The sequence below is a fragment of the Wyeomyia smithii genome, chromosome 3 (genome assembly GCF_029784165.1).
Source record: "Wyeomyia smithii strain HCP4-BCI-WySm-NY-G18 chromosome 3, ASM2978416v1, whole genome shotgun sequence".
NCBI classification, from domain to species: Eukaryota; Metazoa; Arthropoda; class Insecta; order Diptera; family Culicidae; genus Wyeomyia; species Wyeomyia smithii.
Window position 1 is genome coordinate 27019434 of NC_073696.1, and position 18619 is coordinate 27038052.

The 18619-nt window shown below is 38.9% G+C and overlaps 1 protein-coding gene and 1 long non-coding RNA gene across 2 annotated transcripts in view; both read right to left on the reverse strand.

The window, feature by feature from the left end:
* Positions 1–18619, reverse strand: part of LOC129730536 (uncharacterized) — a 116331-nt gene that overhangs the window by 40935 nt on the left and 56777 nt on the right. The window lies entirely within an intron of this gene.
* LOC129730537 (uncharacterized) overlaps positions 5476–18619 on the reverse strand; it is a 54648-nt gene continuing 41504 nt past the window's right edge. Inside the window, exons 2-3 of the long non-coding RNA XR_008728874.1 lie at positions 5662–5755; positions 5476–5601 (exon numbers count right to left, since the gene is read on the reverse strand). This is a non-coding gene — a long non-coding RNA (uncharacterized LOC129730537). The remainder of the gene's footprint in view (positions 5602–5661; positions 5756–18619) is intronic.

An 18619-nucleotide genomic window follows, 5' to 3' on the forward strand; every position in this document is an offset into this window, starting at 1 on the left:
CGGATATTATCCGACAGGATATCCGGATTTTCGGATGGTCGGATATCCGGATATCCGGATATTATATCCGAACATAGTTTAATGAGAAATTATGTAAATAAATACTTACGAGGGGATGGGGGATTGTGGAAAAAGCCTTTTTTCGCGTTACATTTTATTCAAACGGGCTTAAAAGAAAGAAAAAAAAAATCCGGATATCCGGATAGTATATCCGGATATCCGACTATTCGATTATCCGTATCCGGATATTCGGACATCCGAATAGTATTCGTTTACACATCCGTGATCCGAGCTTCGGATAACCGGATCACGAATATATCCGGGTAAAAGTCCCAGCACTAGTCTCGAACAGATGCGTACGGTGTGTCCAAAATGCCGGATTATCATACTTTAATGTACCTCGAATTTTTTTTCACCAAAAGTTAGTTTGGGTCCATACCTTTCAAAATCAACCGGTTTTAAAAAAATCCATCGGGGGAAAATTGAATAAAATTGATGTAAATTTTTTATGTATTTTTTTATTTGAATTATACTAATTTTTAATGTTAAATACACTGATAACGTTCATAATAAATAACTTCATCACAATCTTAAGCTTAAAATAGCTTTCCTAGTAGGTTTTTAGATTACATGTTGAAGAAAAACTGAGATATATACACAGGTATTGAAAAAAAAAAACATTACGAAAAAAAACCGAACACATTTATATACTAGTGGTTGATATGCATTTGGAATTCACTCACTGCAAAGTAACCTTGGTTGCTATGGTGCATGTGAAAAAATCAGTGATTGCTATGATTTACAACACATGTGAAACAGTGTTATAAACAAACCGTTTTGACAATGTTAAAACAAACGACGGCTCATCTAGTTGTTTTCGGTAGATTGTACAAAATGAAGAAAACACATGAACAAAATCAATCTAAAGTATGTCTTTTGTGTTTCAAAAAAGTGAAACAACCTAAATTGATACATAATACGCTGATAAAAACCATAAACAGTGCTTCATTCTCGAATGCGACAAAGATAGTGAAAAGTATCCCAAAGTTCTTTGCGGAAGCTGCTATATTGTATACTATAGTATGTTTTAACCACCTAAAAAAAATAAACCAGGAATAAAACATTTGAGTTTTTATGACCTTGTGTAACAAAAACATGAAGTCAGACAGAATAAAATCTACAACTTTCGACGTATTTTATTATGTATACACTCCCCCAACAATTATGGATCTCTTACAATTAAGGATCACTTTCGTGTTTTATGTTATTTGACTCAGTTAAAAAAACTGTGTGAAGGCACGTAGCATTGTTGCAACATTAAAACATATCATATTTGCTAGCTTTGAACAAAGAAAACATCGTTTTTATCCCAAGATAGATACGTTTTTTATAAGCGTTTAATATTGTAATCTACAATCTATTAAAGTATTTATCGTTTTTCTCAGTCAGCGAAAGTAGCGCGCTCCTCATTCATAAGGTTTCTATGTGATATAATAGCTAATTCTCGGGCAAAAAATAGCTAATAAACAAAAGTCAGGGTGAGTTCTTCACGATTTACCAAAATGTTGATGGTTGATTGCGATTTTTCTATAAAAATAGGTTATTCTCTTATTGTTTCATGATAGGGACCAAGACAAGGTAGTTTCTCACAATTATGAATCACTTCGATTCAAATATGATTTTAACCAGTTAAAACACTCTATCAACTTCTTTTGGGCTCTAAACAGTGTTGAGTCTTTGAAAAATACTGTTCTCAAAGCAAGTGGGACGGGAAAGCTACGTGAAGCGGCAAAAAGTTATGATATACCATATGGAACGGTTCATCGCTACCTTCGGGAGCGACATACCTGGACTCTCATTCTTACTGCAACCTCGAAAGTCACATAAAATGTGACCAGGCCATGTGAGATCTTTAAAACGATATGAAACATGGCAATTCTTCATTATACATAATTTCAATAAGGTTCGTTAAATAAATTCATTGCCGAAAACTGTTAAATATGATGTAAATTGTTTCATAATTGGGATCGCTTTGAAAAGTGATCCATAATTTTGTATTCGATGAGTTGTAATAAAATAAATATATTTTCTGAGAAATATTTATAAAACATGAAACAAATACTCAATCAAGTGAAAGAATACATATTTCTGTAACTAAAAACATTTATAGATTACTTATATACAATAAAATTGGCCAGAAATGATTTTTTTGAATTCAAACATCTTTTTAAGTGATCCATAATTGTGGGGGGGCTGTAATTGCAAGCGATTCGGTTAAAAATAAAAATTTTTCATCAAAGAAATGCAGGTAGTTGAAATGGAACTCAATTTTCTACATGTTGATGTTACACGATTCGTATAGATCACCAATCAAATCGAAAAATTTAGGTTGAAAAAGCACTAAAAATTCAAATCAATTTATTTCAAATTTCCCCCGATGGATTTTTTTAAAACCAGCCAATTTTGAAAGGTCAGAACCAAAACTAACTTTGGGTGAAAGAAAATCCGAGGTAGGGGAGAACCGTACAAGACGCACCAGTTAGGTAAGATGGCCCATGCTATTAATTCCCCAAAATACTAACACATGTGGCTATTTATGATGAAATTCTTCGCTTTTCTCATAAAAACCCAGCTTATCTACAGTTCTCATATAAAAAAGGGTGCCATGATGACTAAAATACTCAAAAAACTGTGCAATTGGCTGTGGCTCTGTCCAACATGTAATTATTCATGAATTTTATTTAAGCTTTTATGATTAACTGACTTGTAAATAACACAAAAAACTATGGTTTCCCTAACCTTTACACTTTTGGAGTTTATAATACTATGAGTATTTCAAATTATTTCACCAACTTTCGTCAACTTTTATCTAAAAACAATCAAAATTAAAATTGGGGCAGAATGCACTATGAAGAGCTTGCAGGAGATTGCTGGACAACTTAGATCGTGTTCCATTATTTTTTATTTTACTTTCGAGACTTCAAGCGCTTCTCACTTCGCGTGCTGATTTCTGCTAGTGGCATATTAGCCTACTGCTTTGGAGCATACTGACCTTTGTTGTGGTGCGTTTTGGTCACGGGCTTGTTTGGCGGCAATGGTAATTTTTACCAAAAAAGACATTGAAATCGAGTATTTTATAATAAACATCGCCATAAACATACAATAAATAGATCCTACAATCATCCTACACGTTCAATGTCGCTTTGAAATGTTTTGAAGCGCTGTAAATCGCGCAAATGCTTAACTGGTGCGTTTTGTACAATCATCCCCTACATTAAAGTACGATAATCCGGCACTTCGGACACACCGTGATGCGTAGTGCTGTCGTTATCGTGTTTCAAGCTGGAAAACGGCAGGAGGGCATAGTTCGTGAGCTGTCCGATTTAAGTGTGTGCAAAAGCTTTGTATACCGTACAGTCAAAAGATACCAGGAGTCCAACTAGTTCTACAGAACGTCGTCGTTATTTGTTTGTTACAATGTAGCACTTCAATTGCTAGACGACAAAAACATCCGTAACACCCTCTCCATTTCAGCTCAATCTATGAGACAGGAAGTATCACGAATGTACCGAACATTAATTAACATGTTGTAAAAAAACGAAGGCGCAAATTTCTTCCCAGCCAAAGTTACTTCACACAATCTCTCAATTTACATGAATTTCCTATTCACACTGCACACAATTTACCCGCTTTGTTCGGTTCCGCACCGGGGTGCCTTTCCGCTCTCAGTGGCCACAGCTAGAAGGCTAAACGCTGCACACAGCTAGGCTGGCATGACTCAGAGTGGGCCCACGGTCGGACGGACTGAATTCTTCCCGCAGGCACACTTGGCTCCAAATTTGACAGTCAAATCACGCTCCGCGTGCCCGTCTTCTAATTTCGTCAGGAATCCACAAGAAAGTTACGCCTGCGGTGATGAACACGGTTTCTAGACGCTCGCCGGGTGCTTATCTTAATGAGATTTGCCGATAAAGATGCTGCTTACTTGATATTTTTTGTGTCCTCAAGCTCATCGCCGGTGCGTTGCTCGTGGAGTTGAAAAGTACCCACTTTTCAGCAGTTTGATGGATGGAATAAAGTTTCAGTAATGGTTGCCGCCACAGCGCATTCACCTACGGGGATTCGCGGGTAACCTACATTCCAGGCTGTGGATAGAGGTCAACTTTTCGAAAGCCTTAATGTGATTTTTTTTTGTTAATGTACTTCGTCTATTTGCAATAGGATTAATTGCCCCTATCCAGTGGCAAAAGTTATCCTCCATTTACATTCCCCATTATAAAAATTCAGCTTTCAATAGCAATTATAAAAGGTGTAATTTATGACATCATTGTTATTTTTTGCCATTTTTCCCATCCAACCGGGAAGCAGCTCTCTGCTCTGTTTGCTTCTTACAATTGCAACTTCCATACCACCTGGACGCAACGAGAGGGAAAGTTTTCCGGATCAGATCAGATCCGATCAGATTCCTCGTCTTGTTAGCGTGTGACGATCATTGTCATCGACGTGATGCACCCTCCCGTGAACTGCATAGCCATTGGCGGCCATATTCCGAACCAATCGAGCTCGCGAAAAAGCGCATTGTTTTATAAATGGTAATTGTTTGGAGGCGAACATAGTTTCTCCGCTGTATTACGAAGGCATGTGAAGATCTGCTCTCACCTTGCCCTCCATGAAGATCCACTCGAAGATCAGTTGATTGCGATAAGGTTATGTTTTTGTGCGCGATAATTATCCGTTGTTGATGTTCACGGTGGCACTGCAGACCTTCGTTGTGGATAGAAAGACACACGAAACAATGTTTTCGTCGCAGCTCACGATTGTCAGAGCCATCGACGGTGGAGTGGCAAAACTGCATCGGCAAGCAGATACAGACTGAGGCGCAGGCATGCAGCCGAGAGCATTTACCCATAATGTTAATAATTTGTCTTGAATTTATGATTCGGTAGCTGAATGGAAGCAGGGGAATGAGGGAAGCACCGGGATTGCAGGCCTTAATTTTGATTCCTTATATTAAAGATTTGGTCTTTTTCTCAAATTAACATACTTCTGTATACTGTAAAAGAGACAAGACTCCTAGTTATCTCGACGAAAGGAATGTATTACTGATGATGATAATAATCATTATTAAAATTCTATGCATACCATAGCTTTGTGTGAAAAAAATCAAACTAGAGTTGTGGACCTAACTGCTGTTATACTAAGGAGAGCTCGTTAAGTTTATGTATTGTTTTAACATATTCATGCAGAAGAAAGGAAGTGTCTATCGATACTAACTGATTTGATAAAATAATTTCACTATTTTCGGAAAATTCATCCACAGTTCTTAATTATTCCAAAGTCGTCTATCGGTTGAAGTATGAAAGTATGGAATAAACCTAATAAAAGATTATCATATTTTAAAACAGTCATGACTAGATACATAAAGCATGATTTGTTAAATGACCACCGACAGCATAAAGATAACTATCATCACAGTCTCTCGTTCGTGTCTCCCGTTAATTATTCCGACATTCGAAATTACTTGACCTATTTGCTCGCGGAAACAGTGACAAACTGTGACTGTGGCGCGAAGAAAAAAATCTGCATGATCCTACAAGAGTGCTGACGAGTGAAGAAAGGTCAGAGCATTTTATGTTGTCCTCGATATAATAAATTAACTACCTGGGCGCATTTCACGCGCGCGCGTTTTTATGTTTGTGTAGAAGCCCGGAAAGCATCATTATTTCACAGTTTCACTGATTTATCGTTCTCTTACCTGTAAGTAAAAGAAAGAAGTGGTATTAAAATAGGTATCATACGCAAACTGTTGGCATTTTTTCATCTCTAGAGGTTAATTAAGCGAACGCGTTTATATGACATACTGATAATTGAGAAAGCGATGTAAATTACCCGGAAGAACAAAATCATTGCACAAATTGTACTGCAAGTAGGCATTTCAGGGAATAATAATTGTTATAGGCTGTCACTCGATATAATTGCTGAATTGCTAATTAAAAACGCAGTAGCCAGGAAATCCGGTGCTGTCAACTGCATTGAAAACATTAACTGTACACGTGTTTAAAGTTTTCATGTGATCTAGAGTACTATTTAGAGAAGTAGAAAGTTTTGATATTCAGATCTGAAACGCGAATTAGTTTCGGTTGCATACTCCAGCAACAATGCTTAACTCCGGTTCCGTTCTACGCACAAGCGACTATACCAACGGCTCCATCTCTAACCATATTGGCTACTTTATGGTCACGTACACGCCGCCATTCCGAGGTGATTAACGTTACAGAACGTGGCTAAATGCACCATATTTCATTTTTAATAAGATGATCTGCATAATTCGTTTCACCAGCACCGGTTTCAACTTCTGGTTCCTGGACACAGCGGGCATCCGCTCGGAAGCTAGGCTGATTACGCAGAACTGCCACGGGTTGTGGTAAATTGACGGCCATCAGACCCGCCAGCAGACAGTAAAAAGTTGACTGACTGGGCACGAGAAGCAGTGGAAAAAAGCATGGAACATATTACACTACCTACATAATGATCTGCATTATTTATTGCGATGGCGTTGTGTTTCAAATGGAGGAGCCAGCGGAAGAGGTCCGATTGACCAGTTTCCCCCGTGGAGAGTGATAGCTTGATCGTGTACCAAACAACAAAGAGAGTCAATCTGGTTAGTAGTTCAGTTATTCAAGTGTAATTTTGTTTATATGCAGTATCTTACGAGCACTATCAATTTTCTGCCTTTATGCCCTCCTCCCAATAGTGAAGAGAGTTATTTGCAAGCAATAACCTTTTCCCCATTGAAGGTTAATTATAGCTTACGTGAGAAATTACCAACAAAATAGATCAATAGTCATCCATTACTATTGTTGCTCCAGCTCCAGCCAGCCATTCAGGCGGGAGGCATTTCCTGGTCCGTACGAAGTGGCCACAGAGTGTGCGAATTGGGTCATGACATGACATGCAGTGTCAGCACAGTATGTTAGAGGGTACTTTCTTTCAATTCTCCTCCGGCATGATGATATGAGACGCGGAGGTTAACCCAGCCCAGAGCATGGTTGGACGCATTAGTGTCTGGGTCTGGGGATGAGCATTGTTTTCCCGTCGCAGTGATGGCAAATATGCATTATCGCAATCGTGAAATTATATATCATTACTGCGGAAGCGCATCATCAGCGGTGTTTAGCGAAGGCTGGCCTGGCACACGCTTGACATGGCGTTGTCAGTAGCCGTACGAGCCCACAACAGTAGATTTAATTGTTATGTTATGGCATCAATTTTACGAACGAGCCACTTTTCAACTGTCATCGTCGCAGCTCAGCGCGTTGCTGGGAGTGAATAAAGTTGTCGAGTAATCTAGCTAAAGACGAGACATAAAGGTAAAATCGCTCTATGATTACACACACACACGTTCGAGATAGTGTCTCGCACCGTAAGTTGTAGCGGGATTTCTCTGACAAACCCGCAGAAAGTTGATTTGTTTATTTTCGCATGGAACAGCTTTCTGTAAAATGACATTCTACTTCACGCTGACTTTCAGGGGCTCTAAATGAGTACTTAAAGATGTCTTTACCATTAGTGTAATTACTGTGCAGAACGTGCCGCCAGAGATATAACTGATTGATGAACGGTTGTGACTTGTGCATGGCAGCGAAAGTTTGCTTGCGTCTTATTCATGAATGTTTTCATTTCTATAAAATGCCTTCACAGATTTCTATTTGGATCTTTGGAGCGACAAACAATTTTAAGTTCCATTACTGCCCTTATTATCTGGTCGCGTGATAGTGAAAAAAGGGTTCTCTTCCTTGTGAAAAAACAACTTCGCCAGATCGGTACAGCATAAAGTATTCTTACAAAAAAGTTTAGAATTTCTGGTAATGAGAGGATATAAACATTTTGTATATTTAATGCACTTAGCTTGTAAACTCTCAATGTGCTCTTTGGAGGTAAGTTTTTCATCGTAAATTAGTCCCAAGTACTGAACCTTGTCAAACCAATTTTAAATAACCTCATTCATCTTAATAACGTGATGATTGTTAGGTTTAAAAAAAAAATCTTAAACTTGTGAAGAAAAGTTATCAATTAAGTTATAGCAGCATTGGGAGGAATTTTCAATCTTACATCCCCGACGTTAGAAATGGTTTTCTACTGCCGAACACAAAGTTACCGATTAAGCAAAAGCAAAGCCTTGGTGCTACATTCCGATTCGGAACTCAACCTTCTGTTTGTTATACACAGACTTCGCAGCCTACTGTTTAGTGTACAGGACAATTGCGGGGCTAGCACTACGATCCTACTGACACTAACAGTCTTTCCCGAGCCGAGACTCGAACCTACGACGACTGGCTTGTTAGACCAGCATCGTACCTCGAGACCAACTGGGAGGCGGACTAAGCATAAATGAGAATAAAAACGAGTGAAAATTTAAAGAAAACTCAATTTAAAAGGAGTGGCTAAGGAGCTCGGGCTAATCACGAGCACGCCGCTCCTGTTTTGTAATTAGCTTCACCTTTTTTATTTTATGTCTATCCCAGTTTCTCCCGTTTCGGTATCTACTACATTTTGGCACTATTAGAAACAATCAGAGCATCAAAATAAAGCCCGGTTCCGGACGGTCGACGACCGTAAGCGACGAGAAACTCCAAAGATTGCTGAACCGAGGGAAAAGTGGCTACATTGCTGCGTGCGCCTGGCCGGGAGGACGGTTCAACCGGCCAAACGTGTCAGGAAGCGGTTGTCTCGTCCACTGGTCTCAGAGCTGCAGGCCATGTCACACAGCGACAACGGTTGAAAAAGATGGTGAAGTCAATTTTCTCGGCAAATCGCCTCGTGGTGATGGATGACGAGATCTATCTCACCCTGGATGGCAATGACTGGCGGGGCAATTCGTATTAGAAGGAAGCGAGCTCCAAGGTGAAGTTGATCTCCCACACACCAAGTTTCTTAAGAATGTGCTGCTGTGGCTGACAATCAGCGAGAAGGTGAAATCAAATCCGTTCTTCTTCCGCTCCGGTCTAGCCATGAACGGGGAAATTTATAGTACGAAGTGCCCGCCGGAAGTTGCGTCGTTCATCAAGAAATAATCAAGGGTGAAGACACGATGTTCCGGTCGGATGTGATGTCGACCCACTACTCGAAGCGATCGTTGGAGAAGATGGAGTGACTGAATATCGATGTGTCATCCTAGTCGGCGAACCCGCCTGACGTCACTCGGCTGTGTCCCATCGAGAATTTCTGGGCAAACCTGAAGCGTAAGATCTACTCCAACAATTTCATCGCATCGAATTCATAAATAAAACGAAAAAAGAACTCAAAAACATGCCTACTCGCTAATTTTTGTCCGCCATGATGATTTCTATTTTAACAACGTCTCGATCTGAACGAAAAATGTTTTAAATGAAAGGTCTTGCCATTGCTCATATTTAAATGGATAGCTCGTCGATACTGTATGTGTATGTGTGTGTGTAATTACTTGAATGAAAGTCAAATCAAGTACCTACAAACACCAAACTCTCTGGTAAGTGACCAGTGCATGCAATCATGTAAGAAAGGTCAGATCTCACCATTGATGGATTGATTCAGGTTTTCTAGCTAAGTTTAAGCATGTTAGCAAAACATTATCAGACAAATCTGTTACCTATCCTGTTTTTTATGTCGTGCAATAGGTTAACTATAGGGTGGCAATGAAAATTGAATTTTCGAATTTCGCTAAGGAGTAGTGCTCAAAAGTTTCGGCTTCTCGAAAAAAGCCTCCATGAAAAATTCCACCACAATGAGACTTTGGGAATAGGTGCCATCACGCGGCATCCTTCGCGCGCACATCTTCTCCATATGTAAACATTCATCAACGATGTGACCAACGCGCTGCTTTGAGGTCCCTATCGTCCTAAAATCTGCCACACTGAACACGACAAAATTGAGCTAGATTATTTAAGTACCTTCTAAGAACACATTAATTATAGCTTGAAAACATCTCCAACACGGAATTATAGCAAGGATCTTTAAACAAAAGCATGTTTTCTAGTTGGATTATTAAAAACATCACAACAACCAGAAATGGTAACTTTGGCTTTCGCTGAAAAGTGTTCAGTAAGTCACTTGCGAAAGAAGTATGTAAAGTTGATTTGCTTGAGTTGGTAGTGTTGGTATGTAATGGCGCTCAGACGTCACCTGTCAAAGTCAAACGAGTTGAGTATACTGTGCTATTTCATCATGGAAAGACTTACAAATGAACAACGATTGCAAATCGTCGGAATTTATTATCAAATTCGTGCTCTGTGGTAATTGTGTCTCGCCTGTTACGCGATTTTATGGTCGTCATAATTGACCTAGTGAAATCACAATTAGAGATGTTATCACTAAATTCTGCACTACAAACAGTAAGGTGTGGTTTATGGGCTTGTGGCATCATTGGGTCCACCAGCCGTCAGCAACGAACGATATTGATCCATGATCCGTGACTTTCTATTGCTAAAATTGGAAGATCGGCACTTGGTTGACATGTGGTTACCACACAGCATGTAGTCAAGCCCATTAATGGAATTCAGGTCGAAATGCTGGAAAAAGTGGTGTATAAGAAGACCTTCCTTACGGGCTATTTAAAACGCAGTCATTTGCATTAAGTAATCTTCAAACATTTAATACAATTTATCGAACACCACTCATCACATGAACCTTAAAATTGTTGGCTCCTAGAAACTAAAATTCGGATTGCAATTTTCGCCAAAACCCTGAGAATGAGCAGAACGGCAGCAATTAAATGCTCTCCCAATTTTCCTATAAGATAATAGGGTAATTAACTCAAGTCCCTCGATTTGCCAATTGAAACAAACAAAAAAATAACCTTAACAATTATGCGCAATGCACTCGGGGCAATCGGTAGGAAAACTGATAGGCGACGGTTTGGGCAATGCAAAAACACTTTCCAACCCACTTTTACTGCGGAAATGCCAGACACCCGGCCGAGGAGAGTACGGTTCTCCCGGCGGCCCGACGACGATGAGTTCGATTTCTCCTCTTAGTGCTCACAACTGCTGCCACCGCCAGGCCGTGCCGCGTGCCTATCGGTCCCGGATCAACGTTCAATTTATTTCATTCAATTACCATGCAACGGCGGTTGGCGGACCATCCTGCATTGGCCATCCAGGTTTCAGGTGTCGCATCTGCGAACCCGATGCGCCCCGGGTCTTGCGTTTCAACCGAATCACTGTTTTGCTGGTTGCTGTGACTTGTAAGCTATTGGTAATTAATTGATATGTTAGTTGCTTCGAGCAGCAAAAGTAACCAGCAAGAGCATGTTCGCCGTGTCCGACGCTGATCCGTTTCTTGTTCGAAGATAGTCATGCAAAAGCTGTTCCCAATGCGGCTGCTATCGTCCGGTCAACATCTGCGCTAAGCAGGCGCAAGCTGGACAGTAGGTTGGATAATTGGGCCAGCACCGGTAGAAGTCCTTTCGGTTGATGTACATTCGAAACAGAGAGAGAGGGAGAGTCGACACACCCGTCAAAACCAGTCATGATGCATCGTGCTAAATTGTAATTACAACGTGCGAAAAGAAAGTAACTTATTCATGCGTCAAAACTGGATCGAACTTAGAAGCCGGGGACGGATTAACTGGACCACGCGCACCACGTTCAATTATATCCGTCGTCCGAAGAGCTAATTGACCGGCTTTCGAGTTACAGCCGGGCCGTGCATCCTTTCCCTCGTGCAGCGATCGAACCCAATGGACTATGAACCGATACGAAGTGAATTTATAATTACCACGTCCGCCGACTTGAACAGCGAACATGTGTCTGCCATTCCGACAACATCTACCAATCTTGGGATCCGGACGCAGCACGAAACACGTTCCTAGAGCCGCGCCGCCCAGTGGAAATGAATGCATCTTTTTATCTTCCTTCTATGCCTTTACTAACTTGACTGGTCAATAGAATTGACCGGTACGCGCGCGGTTGGTGAAAACAAGCACGACTTCTCAAATCGGCAGCATATTTTAATTATTTGCACTAACATTTCGCAGCTGGTTTATTGATCCGGCTAAAAGAGATATCTCAGCAAAGATAGGCCGGTACGTGAAAGTGCCTTCTACGGCGAAGTTTTCCCATTTCCAAACTGCAATCGTTTTTCCTTTTTCATTGACTCTCTGCTGCTGCTGCTGCTGTAGCAGCAGCAGAACTCAAACGCGATTGTTTACACACAAATGGACAGGCTCTTTCACACCTCATCCGGCCGCCGCCGACGCTGTCAAACTGTCACATCAGTGCTACGCCCGAGCACGGCACAGTAGGCGGCTGCTCCTTAATGAATGGTAATAAATGCCCATTCGTTAAAGTGTTTGCCAGATGAACCGGTTGAGATGTGTCAGTCGGAAATGGCGGAAAATTACACTTAGACGGAGGAAGTTCATAGCTTTTTTGGTATGAAAGTTGAAACTCTCCCTAGAACAGGTCTGGCGAAATGGGTTCAGGAACTAGTTTGAACTGTCGAAAGCAGAATTTCGCAAGTTCGCTTTCACTGCGGGGCAAAAATTCAGCCGAAGAAGAATACATGTTAATATTTTTAATCTACGATGTTTCCGCGCAGAAAGTATTGAAAAATAACTAACTGGAAGCCAGGTTTGCGCCAAATTCTGATACAATTGGATAACACTGGTCAACACACTCCGAAGATTCAAACACGAAAAACATTAAAGATTACCCGAGCAGGAGAAAAATCATTATAATAGCACAACCCGATGTTGGAAGTACACCTCATTTTGATCTTAATATTGTTGACATAGTTGCTAGAATAACAAAAAATAATACCAAAATATCATTCCTCCAAAACTAAATGAATAACAAAGCTTGATATTTCAATAACAAACCAATAATTTGCATTTCAAATCGCGAAAATGACCGACTCAGATATTTTCAACTTATTGAACACTGAATGATACAGGGTAAGGAACGGCTTAAGCAGCAGCGCCTATTTTAATCAGTCGAAGAAAACAGGCCTAAAACTCCTGCATTTCGATCAATATCGACTATTTCAATGATGGAAACGAAAACTTTGATTGTCTAGCTATCTTACGAATATAAGAAATACCGTTAATCACAAAGAAATCTGTGAACAAAGATCATTTGAAACAAATCGACCTATATTGCAGCCATTCAGGAGCCACTTCGGGTGCTGAAGAAAAAACGCCTGCAAAACAGACGGAAACTGCTTAAAATAGGTTTGGGGTGATTGGAATAGTGTCCCTCGATTGGTAACTAGTGCTGGGACTTTTAACCGGATATATTCGTGATCCGGTTATCCGAAGCTCGGATCACGGATGTGTAAACGAATACTATTCGGATGTTCGGATATCCGGATACGGATAATCGAATAGTCGGATATCCGGAAATACCATCCGGATATTCGGATTTTTTTCTAGCTCTTAGGCCCGTTCGAATGAAATGTAACGCGAAAAATGGCTTTTTCCACAATCCCCCACCCCCTCGTAAGTATTTATTTACATAATTCTCATTAAACTATGTTCGGATACAATATCCGGATATCCGGATATCCGACTATCCGAAAATCCGGATATCCTGTCGGATAATATCCGGATATCCGATTGATCCGGATTTTGGATATTTGTCCGATATCCGAGGTCGGGTATCTGGATATTTTAACCCGGATAGTCCCAGCACTATTGGTAACTTTAATTGATTATTGTTGAAGTTTGCTAACTTAGTTTCACAATCTGAAAACGAATTCTGACAGACAAAGCGATAGAGAACATATTGATATAATATTGTTTGAATTTCACCCAACACATTTCGAGTATTTTGTCTGAATACACAGGCGGTTCCTAAAGCTGCGGACGGAGATATCTGTTTAACTTCTTTGACGTTTTTTTTTTTAATTTATATTATTGAACAATTTAATTTCGTTCATACTGGCGAGATGCTTTAGTGAACCCAAAACTTATTTATGCAAGTGAAACAGAAGAGTGTTGGGAACATCTGTTTTTTCCTCCTCGGAACTGTCTACAGTAGAGTGCCAGCCAAAATGATCATCTCGAATTTCAAAAAAAAACCTATACAAAATGTTTACCTGCTCGAAAAAACACCCTGTGCAAAATTTCACCTCAATCGGACTTAAAATGGAGTGGCGCAAAGCGATTGAAGTTTGGCCTTTTTGAAAACCGAAAAATTATCGAAATTTTTTGTTGATGCCAAATGACTTGAAAACACATGAAACGTCGAGAATTGGTGTCATCTGGAAATTTTTTTTTTGCAAAAATCGACTCTCTGGGACTGGTCGTTTTTTCAATTATAAAAGGCGGAGTTCAAAATGTTCAGGATTTATCTTTTGAAATTGATCACTAGTCTCTCGAAATAGCCTGTACATATAATGATATACACTATAACTAGCATCGAATACATTATGTATCATTAGAGTGGTTCATTCATTCGGCATAGGGTGGTTCATAATATTGTGAAAAATGAGTATAAAATAAAAAAAAAGCGCTTCGGTTCGTTTGGCTGGTGTGGCGTCTTCGACAAAGTTGTAGATAGTAAATCTGTCTTTCCAAAAAAATTACACCTAAAAAATTATTTATTCAAAAATTAAAAAAATTAATCATTTAAAAGAGCTCATTTTTTAAAAATCCGATTTTTCTAATAAAACCTACGAAAGATTACCAAAACAATGAAACCAATCCAATCAATTAGAAATCAAGAAAAACAAAGTTATCATATTTTGAAAAAAAAAAAAATTTTTTTGGAAAAAAAATATTTTTTCAATTATTCTATTTTAAAAGGCATATTTTTCCTTGAAAGGACAAAATATTATCTACAACTTTGCCGAAGACACTATGCCAATCAAACAAACCGTTTCGACTGTAGACATATTTTTAATTTCCAATAGAGCACTTTATGAGGAATTAAGAAAATTTTTACAGTCAAAACGGTTTATTTGATTGGCATAGTGTATCTGGCAAAGTTGTAAATAATAACTTTGTTCTTCCAAAAAATGGACCCTGTTAAAAAAAAAAATTAAAAAAAATTTAACTTTTTTCTGATTTCTTAATGACCGGTTTCGTTGTTCAGGTAATCTTCCGTAGGTTTTATTAAAAAAATCAGTTTTTTTAAAATGGGCTGTTTTGGATAATCAATTTCATACCTTCGTTTAATTGTTTTTCAGAAAATTAATAACTTGTTATTAGAGTATATATATATTTTTTTTGAAAGACAAAACTATTATCTACAACTTTGCCGAAGACGTCACACCGCTCAAACGAACCGTGTTGGCTCTTAAAAATATTTGTAATCATCAATACCTATTCAATAGCTTTTCAAAAATGAGTTGTGTTTCAAAAAATTAAACCAATAGCACAAAATGGCATCTTTTGCCTATAAAAATGTATGGTCGAACTGTCAAAACGTCGCAAACGCAGAAACAACGAGTCAATTGTGTTGCGTATCTGATTGAAATCCCTATACTCTCATTATCACTGAATAACATCGATACAGTCTATTGTCCGATTATATAAGCCAGAGCACTGTGTGTTCAATCAATGGTTGGCAAATGACATTATTGTAGTAAATAAAACGAATAAATTGTGTGGTACAACATTTGAAAGAACAAATACAAGTGTCCTAGAGAGTATATTTTTAAAAAAATAAAAAAAAAACATATTCCATCAGTTTCCACCGTTTCATGTACTTTTAAGACACTTGAAATCGAAAACATTTTTCAAATATTCAAATTCCATGTACCTCGTGTGTGTGATTTTGCAAATGACATGAAAGCATCCAACATTTTCCGCGAGACAATCTTAATTTTGGTTGAGATAATTTTTTTTCGCACAAAGTACTGTTTTGAAACATTTTGTAAATTTGTTTTGTAATACAGTCATACCTCGATATAAGGCAACCTCGAAATAACGTAACTCGATATAACGTAACTTTTACCTCGATATAACGTAACTTTTTCAAATGTATTGAAATCGAAAATAAATGATACAGTCACTGTTTTTGGGCTACAAATTGCTTCAAAAAAATGTTTGTAGTAAGCTTTGAAACCAATGAAACCGATACGAAAATTGTCTATAATGGGCATAAGGAAGATTTAAAAATACTAATAGGTGATGGGAAATAGGTTTTCACGCATCCTTCAGCAACAATTCACAGTCTTGCATCAGTTAAAAAATTTTTTTTTGCTTGTTGAAATTTTCTCTAAATGGGGGTAAGCAAGGTGTAAAATACTAATAGGTGATAGAAAAAAAGGTTTTCTCGCATCTATGAGTAACCAACAGTCTTGCATCAATTGAAAACTTTTTTTTGCTTCTTGAAAATTGTCCTAAATGGGCATAGGTTTTCGCGCATCTGTGAGTAACCAACAGTCTTGCATCAATTGAAATTTTTTTTTTGCTTGTTGAAAATTGTCCTAAATGGGCATAAGAATGGTTTAAAAATACTGATAGGTGATGGGAAATAGGTTTTCACGCATCTTTGAGTGACCTCTTGTATCAATTAAAAAAAATTTGTTTACTCCTGAAAATATTTCAAAACGTGCATAAGAAAGGTTCGAAAATACTGATAGGTTATGGAAAATTGGTTTTCGCGCATCTTTAAGTTACTATTAACATTCTTGCATAAACTAAAAAAAAAAAATCGCTTCGATATAACGTAACGAAAATAAAATATCGAGGTATGACTGTATCTTGCCATTTTACATGGTATTTTTTCCAATTCAACATTGCCACCCTAACGACAATGACATAACAAATATTATATTTGCAGGAATTTTTCTATTGGTATTCAGTGAAAAGTGTTTTTTTTTTCATTTCATACTTATTTTACACAATATTATGAACCACCCTATGGTAAATAAATGAACCACTCTAATGAAACATAATGTATTCGATGCAAGTATGCATTATGTAGGCTATTTGGAGAGACTAGCGATCAATTACATTAAACCCCCCCCCCCCCCCCCCCCCGAAAATCTAGGTTTTCAAAAAGGCCAAACTTCAATCGCTTTGCGCCACCCCATTTTAAGTCCGATTGAGCTGAAATTTGGCACAGGGTGTTTTTTCGAGTAGGTGAACATTTTGTATAGGGTTTCTTTTTGAAATTTTCTGGTCACTTTTTTTTCATACGATGATTGGCACCCTAGTCTACAGCGACAAAAACGAAGAAGAGAAAAAATCTACCGAGAACATAATTTTCCCTTCCTCTACGCGAACGCAGTTTGCTTCGATTGAACAAAATAATGGCAGAACAGCAATATCTGTTATTACCATTTACCAATTATTACCAATTATTTGAGCTAACCCTGCAATTCTACAGTGCTGCTGAAGAGAAATCAAAGCAGTTCACAGAGGGGATACTCCGTTCAGGTATTCACTGCAATCTTCAAATGAGTGATACTTTCCTCTAAACATGTAGATCAAGTTATTCTTTCATGGAATGCCTGTGGAAAAACGAAAAACCCCTGCATAATTGCAAAATGATGCCAAGTAGCTCTGGTTGCAACCCACGTTTGACGCACCCATAATTACCATTGGCCGTAAAAAGCTCGGTACGATCAGCTGGAACCGAAACAAAAATAAACAAATGCAACAAATGTTACGGTATTCCGATCGAAGCTAATCGGGTGAAACGACCCTCGCATTGCTGGCTGACCCGCTTTTGGCCATTTGATGCGCATCATGCGAACCTTTGCTCGCTTGCACCTCTCTCGTCTTGTCCGTTTTGAATCCAGGCGCGTTGTGAGTGGTTGCCAAATTTGCGCATCCCAATGGACAATTGAGAATAATGCTACAGCGCCGTCATGGTCCGATATTTGGCGGTTGGAAGAAAGTCCCCAGTGGAATGGTCCCTCAATTGATGACGGTCGCACTTCGTCTCTGGTTGAGGCAGGTTTGTGCTGAATGAAGAATATTCGTGGAACTCACATAAGAAATCGTCTATGAATAGTTCAGTTTCGTATGTGCTAAATTTTATTTAAGAAAAATAAAAACGATGCCCCTACCCCGAAGCAGTCGGGGCGTAAACTTCATTTTTTGTTGTTGCAACATTGGAAATTTGCTGCTGCAAATGGGTATAGGTTAAGTAGGACATGGTTACTTTGTTCGTACGAGCTGAACGAAAAACTGTGAAAGCGTTTGCGGCGAAGAGTTTTGTGAGAAGCTCTTGTCTCAAAAAACTGTTGCTATAGAGTCTTGTAAAATGCTGGAATTTCTGTTTGTAGAGAAAACAAGAAAGGTCAATGATTAGCATAAATTGAATGGTTGGGGATTTATTTATTATATTTTACCCAAGCTCACTAAAGTCAAACAACTTACTCTGGTTTGACCAGTTCTGAAGCCACATAACGAAATATGAAGCAATTTTACACTTGCTTTCTGTGCTCGCGTTTTCACCTTTCGACTTCTTATGCATGGCAAGTGGAAATGTCGGCACGATGCGTCAGCCTCCAGAATGTAATTATTACGGTTTAAATCGTTCTTCTAACAGTCTCAAGAATAACAACCAGTTCTTCGCTGGAGCGGCCGGTTTTATGCCTTACCGCGACCGACTGACGGTGGGAAGGCTCAACCCGACATATTCCGTTCTGCTATGCATGACGATGCTGCGAAATGACGCTAGTC